An 18,606-nucleotide genomic window follows, 5' to 3' on the forward strand; every position below is an offset into this window, starting at 1 on the left:
CTTTTTATAGTCAGCCCTGCGGCTTCCCTCTGATTCCAGCTCCACAAGACCCACTGGTTATTGTGTGTAGTGCGTGGCCCATGGGCACTAACCAATCTATATAGTGCACTACTTTGGACCAGGACACATAGGGCTGGGATCAAAAGTAGTGCACTATGTAGCGGATAAGGAGCTATTTGGGACTCAGCGTGAGCCTGACTGTGGGTCAGAGTCAGAGGCCTTGTTTGAATGTTGTGAACTAAAGCTAAAGACAGACCGACGGCATGAGGGATAACCTACATTCGGGCGTGATGAAAGCAGTTGGTCGGTCACATGGCGAATTGCGTAAGGCCAAATAGGCTTACTTCCAGGCAGATTATAGTGAGAGAGAGCATGATGACACAGCTGCTGTTTTTTACAGTCTCTGTCTGACTGTCCGTGTGGGAGAAGAAAATAGGGGCGCCTGCACCTTTAAGAAGTGACAGGGCGCTCCTCTTACGGAGAGAGGGGGGGGCACTGTTTTCTTTCTTGGGCATGACTCATCCACTTCTGTAACATTCTATATGATGAACAGAGAACATATTTGCAAACACTTTAACTCACCACACAGACCTATTCCTGCTTTTCATAGTTTAGGTTGGCAGCTCGTTGATGGTACCACCTTGGTGTGTGTCTGGATGTCTGTTGTGTCTTGTGTAAGGAAAGCTTGTTATTTCTAGACCAGTTGAAGTCGCTATGGTGGCGCTGATGCAACCACTGTAAGGTCATTTTAACATTTGGCTCTGAGCAACCCCCTGAGGTTCGATTTGTGTGATCTGTCTATCTGCACGCCGTGTTTGTCCTGACACGCACGTAAATACACTAGGGGTGTAGTGGTGTACCAAACCCACGGTTCAGTGCGTTTTGTGGTTAAGGTACAGCAGGAAAATTACAAGCCAACAGTTAATAGGTAAGTTTGGTTTATTTGGCTAAATACGTAAAATTTAAAAGCACCCTATTTGTGGCCCAAGTCCAGTTTCTGTGACATCATTTACAATGTCCCTGGTATTGTCTGTTGTGACAGCGGTTGTTATGTTGGGCCTCTCAAGTAGAGGTCTGAAAACTTGGACCTGTTCTAAAATGGACCTGGGGCTTTCCCACCCGGGAAAAAAATGCATAAATCCGTTTTTCAATATAGAGACCCGAACCAACCCGAGGACCACCAGTTGCGTATAGACATGGTCGGATCCAAGTTCGGGAAGCAGCAGAGAAGTCCATTTGTAAGCTCCTTTATTAACCAGAGCTTATACAGCGGGAGAGACAGTGGAGGACGGGCCTTGCGTGTGTGAGAGACCGAGGCAGCAACCAACCATAACAAGCCAACTTGTGCTAGAATACTAACTTTTAGCCTGTCATAGTTAGGTTATATATCATCCAATATGATAGAAAAGTGTGCTGTGTCTTTAAGACCCATGATGACATACACACTGTCATTTCGAGGCTCAAGCAAAGATGATATTGAGAGACTTGAGGCGGGGCCCATAGGAGGAAGAAAATGAACCGTTTTTGGTGACAATCCGTGTTGAAATCAGCAATATATTTGCTTTATGGTTTGTATATTATCAAAAACCAGGTACTAGGGCAGTGAATTGATGTTAGCTTCAGCTGTAAACTACCAAGGAAAGCTAGCCTACAAAGCTGGAAGCTACCGGTATCATCTTGCATTGTAAAGTGTTGTAATGGTTAAATATTTGTGAACAGTAATTAACGGTTTCAGAATGTCTACATACCGTGTTGCATTATTCAATTGTGTTAACTTCTTTGCAGCATAGGTGGGAGTGCAGCCCAGGCTCCCAAGGAAGTGCAGTGGTTCCTAGAGCTAGCAATGGAGCAGGCGCGGTGCTCTCGCACTATAAGGGGACATCGGCTGCGCTGATAGACAGACTTGGTTCTCTCTCAATCAGTAGATGACACGAGACATATATGACAAAGTACACAAAGTAACAATTCTAGGTTCCAGACCGTTTTTCATGTTCTAGTATCAAAAAGGTTCTGCCGTTTCGGTATACAGTGCAACGCTAACACTCCGGCAGGGGTGTTAACGCCTTGTGAAAATCTAAAAGCAGGGAAATTGTCTTGTTTTGATTTGCTCTCATTTTACAACCCAATAACCGTCTTTGACACAGAATGACCGTTCTGCTTTTTATGTCTGTGTGTCACATGATGAGTAGGGTCTCTGTGTACGAGTCTGCTTGTTTGTGTGTGGCCTTTTTGTACATGTCATAGTGACACAACAAAGCTTATGTAAACATTAGCATCATTGAGGGTTCTATTGGAGGGCTTGATGGTTGGTTGGCAGGGCCTAAACATTTTTTTTTGTATACCAGCCACTGTGGGAGGTAGATAAAAAAACCAAAAAAAAAACCAATGTAATCTACAAGCCACTCATTTTTATTTTTTTACCAGCCAAAATATTTGTTTTGCCTTAGTTACACAAAGAAAAAGAGAAAAACGGATGAGCATGCCTAGTAATGTTTCTAAAACAAGTAATGTATTACTAGTAAGAAGTAATGTGGTATGTTGCTCAATTTAATGAAATATTCTGTGACCTGAGTATTTTATCAAATTATTTTGCTCCTCCTTTAAGGTTACCTTGGTAACAGGGCCACTCGAGTCATCGCTTGTGCCTGCTACAATGTCACTAGTAGAGGCCACCGATGTCTCTTTTTGTTAGCTGTGGGAGCAAACTCAAACATTGAAAAGCAACCAAGCTTGTGAACAAAACTATGTAAATGGGTAAGAAACACGAGGACAAAGTCTCACTTTAGAAGTCATTCAAGTAAATTAGACCATTTATTTTGCTACAACGCACAACTTGCACTTGTGCTCATACTTGACTCTGTTACCACGCGCCAACGTGGCTGGTGAATTAGACGTTCTTTCCCGGCAAAGCCAAAATCTACCCTCGTTTGGCATGTAGCCTGTGTTCATTTTAGGCCCTGTTGGTTGGCCTTATATCCTCCATTTGTAATCATTAACCTTTGGCTGCCTTCCAACAGTTTCACTCACTCCCATAACCCACTAGGCCTAAATATGATGCATTCATGAATAAAACGGTTCTATGAACTGTTGCTTTCGGTTCTACCTAACTGGGGTTGTTTTTAGATTCATATCTACTTATCCACAGGCTTAATATGTTTGTGAAATACTGTTGCGATGAGAATGATGTGCATTCTGGTGACCTTTCTCCTCCCCGTGAACCCCTTTCCCGTCTTGCTCCTGGAGTTATTTTGGGAGGAGCAACAGGAGCATGTTGGCAATGCAGGACAGGTCACAGGTAAGTGTCCTAGTAGGCTCTGGATAGGCCTAGTAGGCTCTGGATAGGCCTAGTAGGCTCTGGATAGGCCTAGTAGGCTCTGGATAGGCCTTATCCACAAAGCGTCTGAGTAGCAGTGCTGATCTAGGATCTGTCCCTATCTTATTCATTATGAGCCAAAACTGATATTTGATCAGCACTCCTACTCTAAGATGCTTTATTGATATTGGCTCTCTGATGTTCTGCTCCTTCAGCCTTCGTGCTGCAGTGCACTGACTCATGATGATGATGAAAGGCCTTTTTCTGGTGCATTCCGCTGTCTGCTCCATTTTGGCCTCTTCCAGAGACTAGTGCCTCCTGTCAGCTCAAGTGGCAGCTCTGTCTCAAATGCCTGAGCCTAGCCAAACCCCCATTATGCAAACCAACTGCCTTTTGATAACAGGATGTTTATTTTTTGTAGTGTTTTTTTTCCTCTCTCTTCATCTGTGCTCACATCTCACAGGCTCCTCTTCATCTTATGGGGACTCTCCACAAAGCCTCGTATTATAGTACTGTCGACGTGTCTGCAGCAACTCGTTCTCACATGGTCTCGGTGCAATACTTTCCTTCCTTCAATCCCTTCAAATTCAATATGCAGAACTAGGTCCTTATCCTTCCTCCCACTGATGCTAAACTTGGTGTGAAATAAATGTAGTGATGGTGTGCATGTGAATGCGACCTCATGCAAATTGAGTGTGAGATTCGTTTGTACCAATACTTTTGTCATCCCAATTTTCTTTTAAGTGCAAAACCGTATTTTATATCCTTCTGCACCAAAACAATGGCAAGGAAATTGGGAGAAAGATTACTTTGAGGTGTGTCAAGGTTTTAAATAAGTAAAGCTCTCAAGCGGTTACCGACCTCTTCCTGAGGTTATTGGTGTGTGAGAGCTTAGTCCTGATTGGTTCTGTCTGTTTTATTGCCATAATTGCAACTGTTTGGGTTTCCTGTCATGTTAGCGTAGCTTCCTTTTTTGCATGGCTGTTTGGCACATAAACCTGTAGCCTAGGCCTACATTAGGCTAGTGAGAGGAACTAAGCTCTTAGCCAAACTATGGAAAAACAGGCTTTTTGTGCCCTGTCCTTCAATTATTCTGTGTGCTTCACAGGGCCGTGCCAAGAATCCTTGTCAATGTGATTTAAGGACCCAAGTTACTCATTTACAAATGGATCCACTACATCCTTGTTCCTTCCTGCTTGCTGACCTTTCGGTTGGCTTTCCAGTTTAGCCAGTTAGCTCGCAGGATCCTCGAAGCAAGCTGGTTGGTTAGGATTTCTTTTTGTGGGTTGTTTTCATCTTTATATCCGTTTGTCTTTTCTCTCCTTTCTGCCTTCCTTTTGTCTCTTCTTTCCCTGGCTCGTGTTGATCCGTTCACCTGGTGTGCCTGTTAATCAGTCTCTCAGCCTGACGCCAGGCTCTTTTGTTAGCCCGTTTTCTAGAAGTTTCCATGCAACGTGTCCTCTCCGCAATCCGCACCACATGTCGCCATATCCTGGGTCCTGTTCAGCTGCACCCCTGGGCAGTGAATGGAAAAAAACCCACCCGGACTGACTCTAGCTGCTCAGTGCTCAACAGTAATGTGGTGTCTCAAATGGCCCTCATATATGCTCCTCGCACACACTACAGGTCCATCTGTAATATCCGTAATGACCACTTTATCTCGCCCCAAAGCAAGTGTACAGAACAATATATTTTCTTTCTTCATTATTTTCATTTTTCCCTTGTTATAAGTAATACTTTCGTCTGCATATTTTTTTTCTATTATAGATAATCATTCTTATTGTTCATCATTCTTATCTAACCAGAAGGTTTCCAACAACAATATGATTTTAAAAAGGCAGTGTTGGGCAGCACATGGTGCATTAGTCTTCTGTTTAATCAGTCTGGAGATTACTAGCACGCTGGATTAGCAGACCGCTACCACCAGCACCACCACTAGATTAATGGGTTGGGATTGAAACGACAACACGCCTGCCTTCTCAGGATGGCTTTCTGGAGCTTATGGTAGGATATGGTTCACCCTCTCCTCCCACCCCCCATCAACACCCTGGGGGTTGGATCGTAGTTTTCTCCTCATCAGGGTTGTGTTGATTAGGGCACACCGTAACAACATGTTTTGCAACAGAAAACGAACCTGAGTGTTTATTATTGGACAAGTCCAGGTAGTCCCTTCCACTTTTACTACTTTCATTTAGTGCCGAAATGGACACAACCCAGCTGAAGTGTTCAACTGATGTTACTGCAAGGCTGTGCCAATGAATCTGATCAAGTTTAGGCATATCCCAGGGCCAGAGGACAGGATGCTGGTGCCCTCCGTTGCCACCAGATAGATCAATATAACTGGTTTGGGAATTTTATATTGAGCTCTACTAAAACAATCGCAGCACATTGACTGAATATTTCGCAAGGGCAACCACCACAAAAAGTGTTTAGTTTAAATGGGCCGGAGGGCCTGGTCCCTTTTTTTACAGGTACAAGACAAGCCTGAAGTGGCATTGAAACGTCTTGTTCTTGGCTCGTTAATGTTTCCTATGATTCATTGAAATGGAAGCTGCTATGTGACACACCCACTGCATGGCTGCACAACACAATGACAATGGGAAGCAATAGCTACAGAGTGAAATGATGGTGGTCTTAGGACTCCTTCTTACTCAAATGCAATCGCATTTATGCTTAAAGCCCTTTTTTACATCTGCAGTAGTCACAAAGTTTGTTGGTATGGGGGTCAAGTCGTCCATTCGGTGTGTTTTGCAGTCACTCTGGCACACTGTCTGCAGTAGTGCTGTCCAGAGTCATTCACACTCTGCGATAGCAGGACATACCATACAACTACTAGTTCACCACCACCCCAAACCTCTCTGCCTGTGGTGGTGTGACTGCAGTGATTTAATGCATTGCCATTCTCTCTCACACACTCTCTCTCTCACTCTCTCACTCACTCACTCCACTGTGTTTGCTCTTCGCCAATGGAGTCAAGAGAACCGCTCTGGCTCAGAGCTTCCCCTCTAAAGATCACTGAGGTTCTCTTAGGCTGGTTTTCTGTGTTAAATCCTAGGACCAATACCATTGAAAGATAGATGGGGTAGAGACAGTCATGTTCATTAGTGGTTTCAGGGGATGGTAGGCTACTAGGCTTAGACCGTATTCTCAGATGAAGGGGAGGAGTCTCGTTTTCCATAATGTTCTACATTTCCATAATATCGTTTATATAGGCTGATGATATAACATCCGTTTTATTTACATTCCAGGGGGACTGAAAAACATGTTAACAAGAGGTGCTTTTTTTTGTCTGATTGAATTGTTTGTGCAGTAGACAGAGTAGGCCTACATTTGGTGCTCTCTTTCGAAACCTGTGATAAGGTGGCAGTGTTAGAGCAGTGTTTCAGCCCATGAGACATCCCGACAATTGACAGTGGTATAAAAGTACTTATGCCAAACAACTACTTAAGTAGTACTTACCTGTACTTTATATTTGACCACTTTTACTTCACTACGTTCCTAATGAAAATCATTTACTTTTACTCCATTTTCCCTTGACACCCAAAAGTACTTGTTACATTTTGATTGCTTAGTTGGACAGAAAATGGTCCAATTCACACACTTACCAAGAGAACATCCCTGGTCATCCGTACTGCCTCGGATCTGGCGAACTCACTAAACACAAATGCTTTGTTTGTAAATGATTTCAGTGTTGGAGTGTTCCCATGGCTATGAGTAAATAAATAAAAAAATGTCCTAATAGAAGGAATTTGAAATGATTAATACCTTTTTGATATGTAAGTATATTTTAGCAATAACATTTACTTTTGATACTTGCGTGTATTTAAAGCTAAATACTTTTAGACTCAAGTAGTATTTTACTGGGTGACTCACTTTCACTTGAGTCATTTTCTATTAAGTTATCTGTTACTTTTACTCAAGTATGACAACGGGGTACTTTTTCCACCACTGAAAATTGTTCTTCCCGCGAAAGCGTGTGTAGCGTCCGAACGGTTTGCGCTACAAACGAATGACTATGGAAAGGGGGAGACTCAAACACGATGGTGTTCTCCGTTTTGCTCTACGACCCGCATAAAAGTGTCACAGGCCTCGTCTGAAGGTAACCCATACAAACGAAGGGAAGTATGAAGGCAGTTTTGTGCCAACAAAAATAAGGGGTTAAATACGCTGAGTATGCCAAATATTAGGAACACCTTCCTAATAACGAGTACCCTCTTTTGCCCTCAGAACAGCCTCACTTCATCAGGGCATGGACTCTACAAGGTGTTGAAAGCCTTCCACAGGGATGCCGGCCCATGTTGACTCCAATGCTTCCCACAGTTGTGTCAAGTTGGCTGGATGTCCTTTGGGTGGTGGACCATTCTTGATACACACAGGAAACTGTTGAGCATGAGAAACCCAGCTGCATTGCAGTTTTGACACAAACTAGTGCGCCTTGCACCTACTACCCTAACCCGTTCAAAGGCACTTAAATATTTTGTCTTGCCCATTCACCCTCTGAATGGTACACATACGCAATCAATGCCTCAATTGTCTCAAGGCTTAAAAATCTTTCTTTAACCTGTCTCCTCCCCTTCATCTACACTGATTTGAAGTGGATTTAGCAAGTGACATCAATAAGGGATCAAAGTTTTCACCTGGATTCACCTGGTCAGTCTATATCATGGGAAAAGCATGTGTTTGTAATGTTTTGTGTACTCGGTGTGTGTCCCCAAAAAAATTACAAATATTTGCTTAGTTTTCTTATATCTACTAGATATGCAATTGGCATGCTGACTGCAGGATTGTCCACCAGAGCTGTTGCTTAAGAATTCAATGTTAATTTCTCTACCATAAGCAGTAGGTCAACCGGCCTCACAACCACGGACCACGTGTAACCACGCCAGCCCAGGACCTCCACATCCGACTTCTTCAGCTGCGGGATTGTCAGAAACCAGCCACCCAGACAGCTGGTGAAACTAAGGAGAATTTCTCTGTAATAAAGCCCTTTTGTGGGGGAGAAACTTATTCTGAATGGTTGGACCTGGCGCCCCAGTGGGTGGGCCTATGCCCTCCCAGGTCCACCCATGGCTGCACCCCTGCTCAGTCGTGAAATCTATAGATGCGGGCAAATTATTTCCTTGTATTAAGTCTAACTCAGTAAAATCGTTGAAATTATTGCATGTTGCGTTTATTTATGTTCAGTATAGTGAACGCCAAGTTCAATATTTTATTTAAAAAAATGTGATACATTTTTTTAGTTTTTTTTTAGTATATACCTAAAGGGTCCTAAAATTCAGAATCAAATAGCTAAATGATCCATGGTATGGCCAGCGTAAAAAAATAATAATCTGTTTGCAATTGGGTACTTTTTTACCACTGACACACACACACAGTTTTTATAATGAGAAGTGACCAATAACCACTTATTTTGTAATGGAATGATTTGTATGGAAAGCCAAGTTGAAGCATTATGTTGTCTTCCTCATAATAACCACATGGTTTTACCCGCAACAGTGTAGCGCAACACCTCTTCAATTGAAGCTGCGGTAAACAAATGAAAGTGGCCACCTCCCAAAAACAAATCAAAAATGAAATCCCGGTTAATTATAAGCGAGCAGGAGAACGTATACATTGGCTACAATAATTACAAGGACAGAGGTCTGATTTTTCAAGGTAGGCCTATTCCGGTAGACTCCTCGAATTTCTGAGCTCCAAATTCAACTTCCAAGAAGGCTATTTCAAGCCCCTTGTTTTGTTTAAAATTGCAGGTGTGACATGGTTACCAAAATGTATTTGTCATGTTATTTCATTACCCGATCATATTGTGAATAAGCCCACTAGGTTATGTAATATGTTGTCATTTATATCCAGAATAATTAATAGGAATCGTGTTGGATGTTGCGCAAAAGTCCCTCCTACACAATTAAGCATTAGTAGACCCCCGTGTCCAATCCGAGGCACAAAAACATACGAAAACATGAACTCGTTAACTTGATGCTTTCTCTGTTAAGTCTAACGAGACCCTGCTGTAAATCAAGCAGAAAACGGATGATCAACGTCAATTCGCTAGAGATATTAGATCCAGGCACAACGGTTTTCACCGGCGTAATGAATGAGAGACGCACGTTCTAGACATTACTCGCGAACACTTATTTTTCTTCATTTTTTTGTTTTCATCACTTGGGCTGTTGCATCGCATGCGCCATCTCAACAGCTCTTTGTCACTTGACTATCAGTCTGAAAATGCCCATCAACACAGCGTTATCCATAAATATTGAAGAAACACGTTGATGACCGTATCTCTATTTAGGTTTCAAGTGTATCTTTTTAAGATGACTCTTTCTCTTAGGAGCATTTTTCTTTCTCTCGTTCGCATAAATTGTTTTGGATTTGTGTGCCCGTAAACTGTTTTCATACCGTAACATATGGAGACACGAAATGTTTTGTAGTTACACTGCATTTCTGAGATCTCTATACCAAAAACTGTCTGACGGCTATATCCAGGATTCGTACAGGGTTCAATTTCAATGTCTAATTTAAGAACTTAATATATATATATATATATATATATGGCAACTTACACTGCCATAAATGGAAGGATAGGGAAGTAATGTTTAATGTCACACGATTTTGGACAAATCCGTCAAGACACCAACCATGAGGAAGGGTTACACGGGTTTTAAATCAACTCGTGAATTGTATTGAATATAGCTATGTTCCTCTCTCGTATCTTAAAATTGGCTGATTTTTATTATCAACGACTTATCAACAGCTGTAACATGTTGTCCAGCGTAGGAAATCCTCACTGGTGCCCTAGTTTCTAGAACGACCCATATGTGCACAGGCAATGTCTAACGCTGCAGGCAGCATAGACTATGAAAAATTAATGTTTTAGAGCTGATGGTTGGTTGCATGGTGCAAGAATTAATACAAATAATTAATTATTGAATGTTATGATGGACACAGCTTTGTCGAAGCGAAACATACACCACCTCTGCTCAACAAACTCGAGAATGAATTGTTTGAGGTGATGCAGTTCGCGAATGACATTGTGCTTATCACCTTTCAGTCAAGCAATGCAACCCGCCAACAGTTCACAATCTAGTTCGGTTGCGGCCACAATTAGACCTTGTTTCATATGTACCTACAAATAATCGTATTTGTGTGCCTAGCAATCAACAAATGTTAATTGTTAAAGTGCACGCTTTTACAAGTCTGTTACAAATTACAGCTCCAACAATCCTCTTATTGTGAACAAGAGGTTTGTAGAAGCATGACTATTTTGAGTTTTCTGTTCACCGGTAGGGGGTCCTGCGTGCTCTGGGTATTACCGACTCAAATGAACTAAATGAGTCGGAAGATTAGTTATTTTGACTGAACAAGTTGAAAAAGATCAGTCCGTAAACAGAGCAGAAGTGTGTGTGGGCGTGTGTGTGTGTGTGGGCGTGTGTGCCACTGTCTCATCCACACATGCATGTGTTGGAAATAAGTCATCCTAACCTGACCAGGTCCTTTCTCCTTCAGAGGTGATAACCTGGATTACGTTTGTAGTGGACAGTGTTTCCTTTAAAGATAAACGTGTGTGTGTGTGTGTGCCTTCATGGCTGAGAGCTTTATTCATTGCGGCTGCAAGTGAACACCTTGGCTGAATCTGCGTTCTGCATTTAAATGACCTCTAAGCCATTTGATTGGCCAAATGTCCCTCTACTGGACAATTTAAAGGGAAGTGTGGACTGTGGATGGTTTCCCCACCTACTTATATTAACCTGTGGTTACTACACTATTTCCCTTTTTATGAGAGGAACTCCTAGCTCTACAGTTAGGATTGCTGGGGGGCTGCAGTGGCAATGAATCCTGGTCATGTCGCTGTGAAATGAGTTCCTCTGCTGCTCGAGAAGGAATTGAAGAACCCTTTGCTGTGGTGTGTGTGTGTGTGCTTGCTGAAGAGGGGTCGGGTAGAGGGGAGCAGGTCGCCCATGTAAAACATCTGTCACAGTTTGAGTATCAAGAACAAGATAACAAACAGCGTAGCTGGTCTCAGCGCTGTTGTAACGCGAACACCACAGCTCGTATTCTCTCTGCGTGTATGAAAAGTTAGGCGTTTTAGTGTCGGGTTTGAATGAACTGGTAACGTGTGACGCTGTAGTACCATGTTATGGAGAGCGAAAAGAATTGCTAACCAAGTGAGGTAGAGCCTCCCTCATTCACGCTACATAATATCGAAGAGCCTGTGTGTGAGAAGTAGCTGTGGTGCTCAGTGTAAATAGAATAGATTGGCTGCTCAGGTATCCTGTTGCCTGCAGCAGAGAGAGGATATTGACTGGTTTTAAAGGGCAGCTCCCGCTGTGCACCGCTCCGTGTCTTTGTTTGTGTCGCCGCGTGTATGCGTTTGTGCGCACATGTGGGTTGTGTGTTTTTTTGAGTCGGAGGCGGCGGAGACCGAGCGAGCAAACTTTGTTTGCTCAACAAACCAGATGTCACCTCTTTCAGTTTCTCCTCCCGCTCTTTAACAGATACGGGAAGTGGTTATGCATGTGTTTGTGTGGTGGTGGTGTGTGTCTGTCTGTGTGTTTCCTGTTGTGCATCACACTCCAGTCAAGCTAAGGTGGCTGACAGACCAGTTTGTGTGTCTGGGGAGCAGAGAGAAGGAAGGAGTGCTGCCATTGAACTGTGTCATTACCCATAGGGTTAGATATTCTATGCTCGCTTGGTTTCTTTCTGTGTTTGGATATTCTGTTTTTATTCGGCCTTACTAGTCCAGTGGGAGCATTTTATAGTAACATGATCATCTCTGATATTTCTTCACCCCAGGCTAATACAGGCCTGTGTGACTCACAGCGTATACCTATTGGACTACCCAATGCACCCTGGTAAAAAATAAATCACCTAGAAAAGCGAACCAGAGACGGTGCTCCAAACTAATACAAAATGGAGCCTTTATTAGTCAACCAGCGTTTCCTTATTTTTTTAATGGATGTGGCTTTTCTATTTCAGGCCAAGCAGCATGTCCCCTCTTGCTCTGCTTGTCAGATTCTTCAGGTCCTTCTTCCTCAGAATGGCTGAATTACTTTGGGACATCAGTCTGATGAGGCTTAATCGGCGAGAGCTCCTCTGACCTTTTTTGCGAGACAAAGGGTTGATGGAATATGACATTTGGATGCTCTATCAAGGTTGCCGTTTTGTCATTCATTCAGAACCTAGCGGCCTTGGGGCTTTGTCCCCCTAGCCTTTGCATGGCGTTCCTCAAAGTGAGCTTCTGCTCAACAAGCTATACGACAGTTTTATTCCAGACGTTGAAAAGCGAGGCCTATTCGAGACCGCCTACCGATTTTGTTCGTTTGTCTGGATGTACTGTATAGTGTTGGATGCGGTCAACGTTTCGGCGGCTACAGTTGCCTACCGTAGTGAAGTGCTTGGAGGCACAGCGGTGGTGTAAACTAGTATGCTCATCAGTTCCTGATTTGGAGAGTGCTGCTGCCCCACCTCCTTCTCCCCCCCATCCCAATAGGCCTAGCCCGAGCTCCGTATGTGTGTAAAGAGCTCTTCTCGCCCGTCTCTGCTGCCTCAGTACCTGCTGCAGAGTCCTTCCCTCCTCCTCTAGTCTTGTCTATCCCACCCTCCTCTCTCTCTCGCTCTCACACCTCATCTGTACCTGGCAGCGCCCGCAGAGCCGGGCCCATAATGAAAGGGCTTGTGTGTGTGTGTGTGTGTGTGTGTAGCAGTATGAATAAGGCTAATGTACCTACTGTGTTTGTGCTCACATGCCTATATGGCACTTCTCTGATTTGCTTGTGAATTGGTTTAGTTTGCAAGGTTTGTGTGCATTTTATTCTGTTGCACGTGGTGGTCCTGGCCTATGTCATTTTAATGTCTAATGTACTTGTTCCCTCCTTTTTGATTTTGATTTTTTTTTTTTTTTTTAGAAAACACTTTCAATAACTTACTCAGTTTCAGTCGGAAATGGTGGGGTTTGAGGACCTAACTGTTACAAGGATCTAAAAATAGAGATGGCACTGCTATTCATTTGGTCTCCATATCGCTTAGTCTCCAGTATATTTATAGTAAAGGGGGGGAGGGGGTGGCGTCCTCTGTCCCCCAGGAGCATGCTTCATCCCTGGGCCAAACGAGTCCTGTGTCTGCTGCTCTGTGGGAGAAAGGTCTGCTGGATGGATAATGAGATTACAGGGAAGAGAGAGAAGAAGAGTGGCTGGTTGGGGCTCAGGCTGTCTGCTGCCTCAGGACCACTGGGGACCACACCGGAGTGGTTCACTATACTGTACCACCCCAGGCCTGAATCCTCTAGAAACACAACATCCTTATATTGCGGTGGATTTTCATTTGCTATAGGCTACTACCCCCGTAATTGTCCCTCAAAGCTGGGAGTGGGTTTATTACAAAATGGAGGCAGGCGGGAACTGTTACTGAAGAATTACAATGATATTGAGTCCCTTTTTTTTAAAGACCAGGCTGTAAACACATTGATTTTTGCACACTAGACATCTGTTGGGACAGGACAACTTCTGGTGCCCTCCGAACTTGGAGGTTGGCAGATTTGACGCACTAAAATATACACACTAAACTAAAGGCCTAAACACTGCTACACAATACAACTATTAAAATGTAAAAAGTGGTGTAATTCAAAGGTTACACACGAGAGAGGGGAAAATGTGAAAGCAAAAGAAAAGCAATTGGACAGGATTTTGGCATCAGATTTTAACATGTCTCGTAATGTTTTCCTCAAGCTGAGACCCTCACATGGTTTCTCTTAGACCACTATATGTTTAACAACAACTTGTGACTCAATTTGAAATAGCATGTCATTTTACGGAGAAAACGGAGAAACAGTCAACAGAAACCAGGTTGCATATTAGCATGACTTCAGCAGTCATGGGGCCGCAGATAACTCAATATTAGCACATTTTCCCAGTGGTGGGGGGTATATCACTCTCTGTCTGTGAGTCAGGTTTTACTTAAATTACTCATGTAATCCTAAACCTTTTGAAAGCGCTTTTAAAGACTACACGCCCCGTCGCTCCCTGCGTGAGCCTCCTCCCCCTGCCGTGTGCGTAGGCCTAGATGTACACACAGCGGACAGTTTATTAGGTACACCATCTAGTACTGGGTCGGACCCCCCTTTGCCTCCAGAACAGCCTGAATTATTTGGGGCGTGGAAACGTTGCTCAATTGGTATCAAGGGATCGAATGTGTTCCAGGAAAACATTCCCCACACCTCCACCATCAGCCTGTACCATTGACACCAGGCAGGGTGGGGCCATGGACTCATGCTGCTTACACCAAATTCTGCCTCTGCCATCAGCATGACGCAAAAGGAACCTGGATTCGTCGGACCAGGCAATGTTTTTCCATTCCTCAGTTATCCAGTGTTAATTGCGTTCTCACTGGAGCTACTTCTTGTTTTTAGCTGATAGAAGTGGAACGGGGGGGGGGGGTCGTCTGCTGTAACAGCCCATCCATGACAAGTTGTACGTTCTGAGACGCCGTTCTACCCACCACTGTTGTACTGCGCCGTTATTTGTGGCCTGCCTGTTAGCTAGCACGATTCTCCTTCGATCTATCGCATCACAAGCTGTTTTCACCCACAGGACTCCCGATGACTGGATGTTCTTTGTTTGTCTCACCGTTCTTGGTAAACCCTAGACACTGTCGTGTGTGAAAAGCCCAGGATGCCGGACCTTTCTGAGATACTGGAACCGGTGATAATACCACGCTAAAACTTATTTAGGTCGCTCGTTTTGCCCTTTCTAAAACTCAATCGAACAGTAGCTGAATGCCTCGACGCCTGTCTGCCTGCTTTATATAGCAAGCCACGGCCACGTGACCCACTGTAGGATAACTATTTTCCTGAACGGGGTGGTGTACCTAAAACTTTCCACTGAGTATGTGTTTGTGTTAATTCAGAGGAGGCACCAATGCGTTGGAGATAATCTTGTTGTTTTCTGACAACAATACAAATTCCTGGACCGGTGGACTGGGCCATGGAGGAAGCCACTGGGTTCTTGGTGAGTTTTTATTTTCTGGCAGGCAGGGCAGACCATGGGAATGGGGGCAGAGAGAGCAGTATACTTACTGGGCTCTGCTCAGGGTTTGTTTGCAAAGAGGATTCCTGCCCTGACTCTGCCGTGGTAAAGATTTGGCCCTGCCAGAAGCTCGGACACTCAGGCTCCTCAGCCTTCTGCCTCCCTCCTCAGCCCCCTTGGCCCTTCTCCTTCAACAGCGTAGAAAGTGGACTAAATCCTCATTGGGGGAATAAGAAGACATGCACATTTTGGGATTGGCTAGGCCTACTCATGCAAATCAAGTGGAACTGCTGACAACTTATGAGTCTATTAGTCAGCGTGGGCACTGGACATGGTGCATGGATAGGCCAAAATGAAAATGCATGGACACACACCAGTCTTGCCCACACACATAAAACAAGATATGAGAACATCGACACCCATACACTTTCTCTAATTGATAGACTCATTTGTTCAGTCACAACGCCCACTCCTAGTCTTCTACCAAGGCCTGTGACTCATTCATCAGACACACAGACAGATCTGTTTCCTCTTCCTGTTTCAGCACCAACAGCCAACCATATTGGCCCAGTAGAATACTGGCAGGTCACATGGTCCATTAGGCTAACTGACCCCATCAGCTAATTGAGACTCTCCGGCAGTCAGACTGATGTTATATCCAGGCAACAGCCCAAGGCTTCTCACCAAATGGCACCCTATTCCCTATATAGTGCACTACTTTTTACCAGAGTATGTGGTAGAGAATAGGATGTCATAAGGGACACTAAGACTCCCTTCCCCGTTGGACCAATGGCAAAAGTCCACAGCTAAAGTAGTGCACTATATAGGAACTAGGGTGCCATTTGAAACGCTGCCCATGTAGCTTCAAACAGGCTGTTTCATTTACATTTAATCCCCAATCCTTATTTCAACCACAGTCCTTTCAGCAGATGAATTACCGTTAAATAATTATATCTGGATCATTCTATTCCATCGGTATACAACTCTTTCCCTTTATGTGATTGTAATGTGCTAGTCTTTGTCCACACGTTCACATTGGCAACTGATACAAGCCCAGGCAACAAACAATTGGACGTCTCCTCCCGTACCAAAATCAGACACAAAACCAGGCGACACAAAGAGAAAGCCAGGCTAGGATACTACATTGAGACGGTCTCCTCCAGGGCTGGTGCTAAGCCTAGAGTTGGGGAATGCCCAGCCCATTCCTTGCAGTAAGCTAGCTGCAGCCCAGCAGCCTGCCTGCCTGGCCTGCTCAATAATACACAGAGGAGAGCCGCTGCCGGTCAGATGGTGCGGTAGTCTGGAGGAGGAGAGGAGTGGAGCCTAGCGCTGTGACACAGCAGCCCAGCCCTCCCACCTCCCGCTTTTTATTTAAGGCATTTGTGTAATGTGTAGTAGGCCTTCAAGCACCCTTTCCAGTTCGTGGGTTTCCATGGCGAAAGATGTTCAAAGGGTAGGCTAGCTGAGTCATAGCTCACGACCTGTGGAGGCAATTTGTATTACTGATTTCTGATATTAACTCCGCCGTGAGGTTGTTTTGTCCTTTTGAAGATCTATAATGGATTATTGTGTGAGCTGCCATTTTAATGTCCGTAACAGATTCAGTTCTGTAAGCGCTGTCATCCTTATCATACAACAAATAAAGGATGGCTGATAGGATTTATTTGTACACCTCCTCTTTTTGACCAATCAAGGCCTGTGTATTTCTTGGTGTTAACATCTATATTTCAAGGTTGTATGTTTTTAGGGCCGACGTCCCTGCTTCTGCCTGCTTGTATGACCAGTGTAGACTGTTGTGTACTGCGTTTGTTGTCAAAGCGTAGACTAGGAGCTTGGCTTACTTTGACGTGGCTAGCTTTGATCGCTGTTCCAATCTGTTGTTGTAATATGCACAGCCCCCCCCTCCCGTTCAACAGAGTCACCGTTCTGCTGGGTGACGTCACCATCCTTGTCTCCCTGTCGCTGGCCATGTCTTGTCACTGGGCTGATTGAGCTAGTAGCACACAAATACCACTCACCGGAGCGCCGGGACCGTTGTGACCGGTCTGTCTGTCATGTTTTTTGTTATATTCTCTGACATGCATACAGGCAGGAGGTGAACAGTGAAGAGTATTGTACACTGTAGGTAGCCCTAGGCTAGTTTTCAAGGTAATGTCTGTGTTGTATTCTATGCAGGTAGATGGGCTATACTAAGCCTTACCCGTCTGTAAACACCCCCAATTACACCTAATACTGTTTTTATGAAGCAGCATGTAACCTAGTTTGAATACGACCCTGCTGTCAGTTGTCCAGTGTCTGGGAGGAGGAATATTTTTGTCAAGCAAGTTATTGCGATCAAGTATTAATGATACGTCCGGTTGCCAAGTAACCAAGAGCATTTGGCCCTTCGGTGGTAGTTGTATTGAGTTCATGAATCTAGCTTTTCAATTTGAATATTCAAAGGATCCTTTTTGCATTTTGCTTTCGTTGACCTAAATGGGTCCGAGGTGAATGGGAGAGCATGCAACACTAGCTTGGAGCCTCCCCTGTGTGGCAATCTAGAGGGTCACCTTTCCACCCATCCCAACTTAGATTGTCGTCCTATCATAGTAAAAGCCTACTTGATTTACCACCCATCAACGGTAGTACACATCAGTATATCAGTTGTCTCTCTTAATTTGATTGTGAATGTTACAGCATTCAACAAAACTGAAGTGTCACAATACATAAGAGTTGCATTGTTTGATTAATGAGATAATAAGTCTGACAGGAGATGACAGGCAAACAACGGCGGTAGCTCCAACATGTGATAGGTTGAAGATTAACCAAATGTAAAACAGCCTAATTATAGGTGCCAGGCTGTCAGCCCTATCGAAGCCCATGCAGAGAGAGAGCAGTATGCTGTCAGGACAAGTAGTTTGAAGCCATTGGCACTGAAACGTTGAAATACGCTTACATGGAGGCGAACCTGAAACTCCCTTCCTCCCCCTCCTATCACCAGCCAAAGGCAACATGTCTTCCTCTGTTGCTGGCTGGCACCACTTTACGAAGGTGTGGCATTGCTAGGCAAGATTCACCATAACATGCAGCAGCCCAGCCTCCCTGTGGGAACCTATGAATGTATATGCTGTGGGTTAGGACAACAAAATAGTGGTGCCCAGCGTAGTTGGGGGCAATTCCATTTTAAAATCTAGTCCATTCAGGAAGTACACTAAAACTCTAATGCCAATTTTATAGAATATATATAAAATGCTATTATTAAATATATAATGGTATTATTAAATGGAATTTGGT

At 44.0% G+C, this 18,606-nt stretch overlaps 1 protein-coding gene across 4 annotated transcripts in view; it reads left to right on the forward strand.

Annotated features, from left to right (window-relative positions):
- LOC115170941 (KAT8 regulatory NSL complex subunit 1) overlaps nucleotides 1–18,606 on the forward strand; it is a 78,867-nt gene that overhangs the window by 28,731 nt on the left and 31,530 nt on the right. The window lies entirely within an intron of this gene.

Source organism: Salmo trutta, chromosome 32 (assembly GCF_901001165.1).
Source record: "Salmo trutta chromosome 32, fSalTru1.1, whole genome shotgun sequence".
Lineage (NCBI taxonomy): Eukaryota > Metazoa > Chordata > Actinopteri > Salmoniformes > Salmonidae > Salmo > Salmo trutta.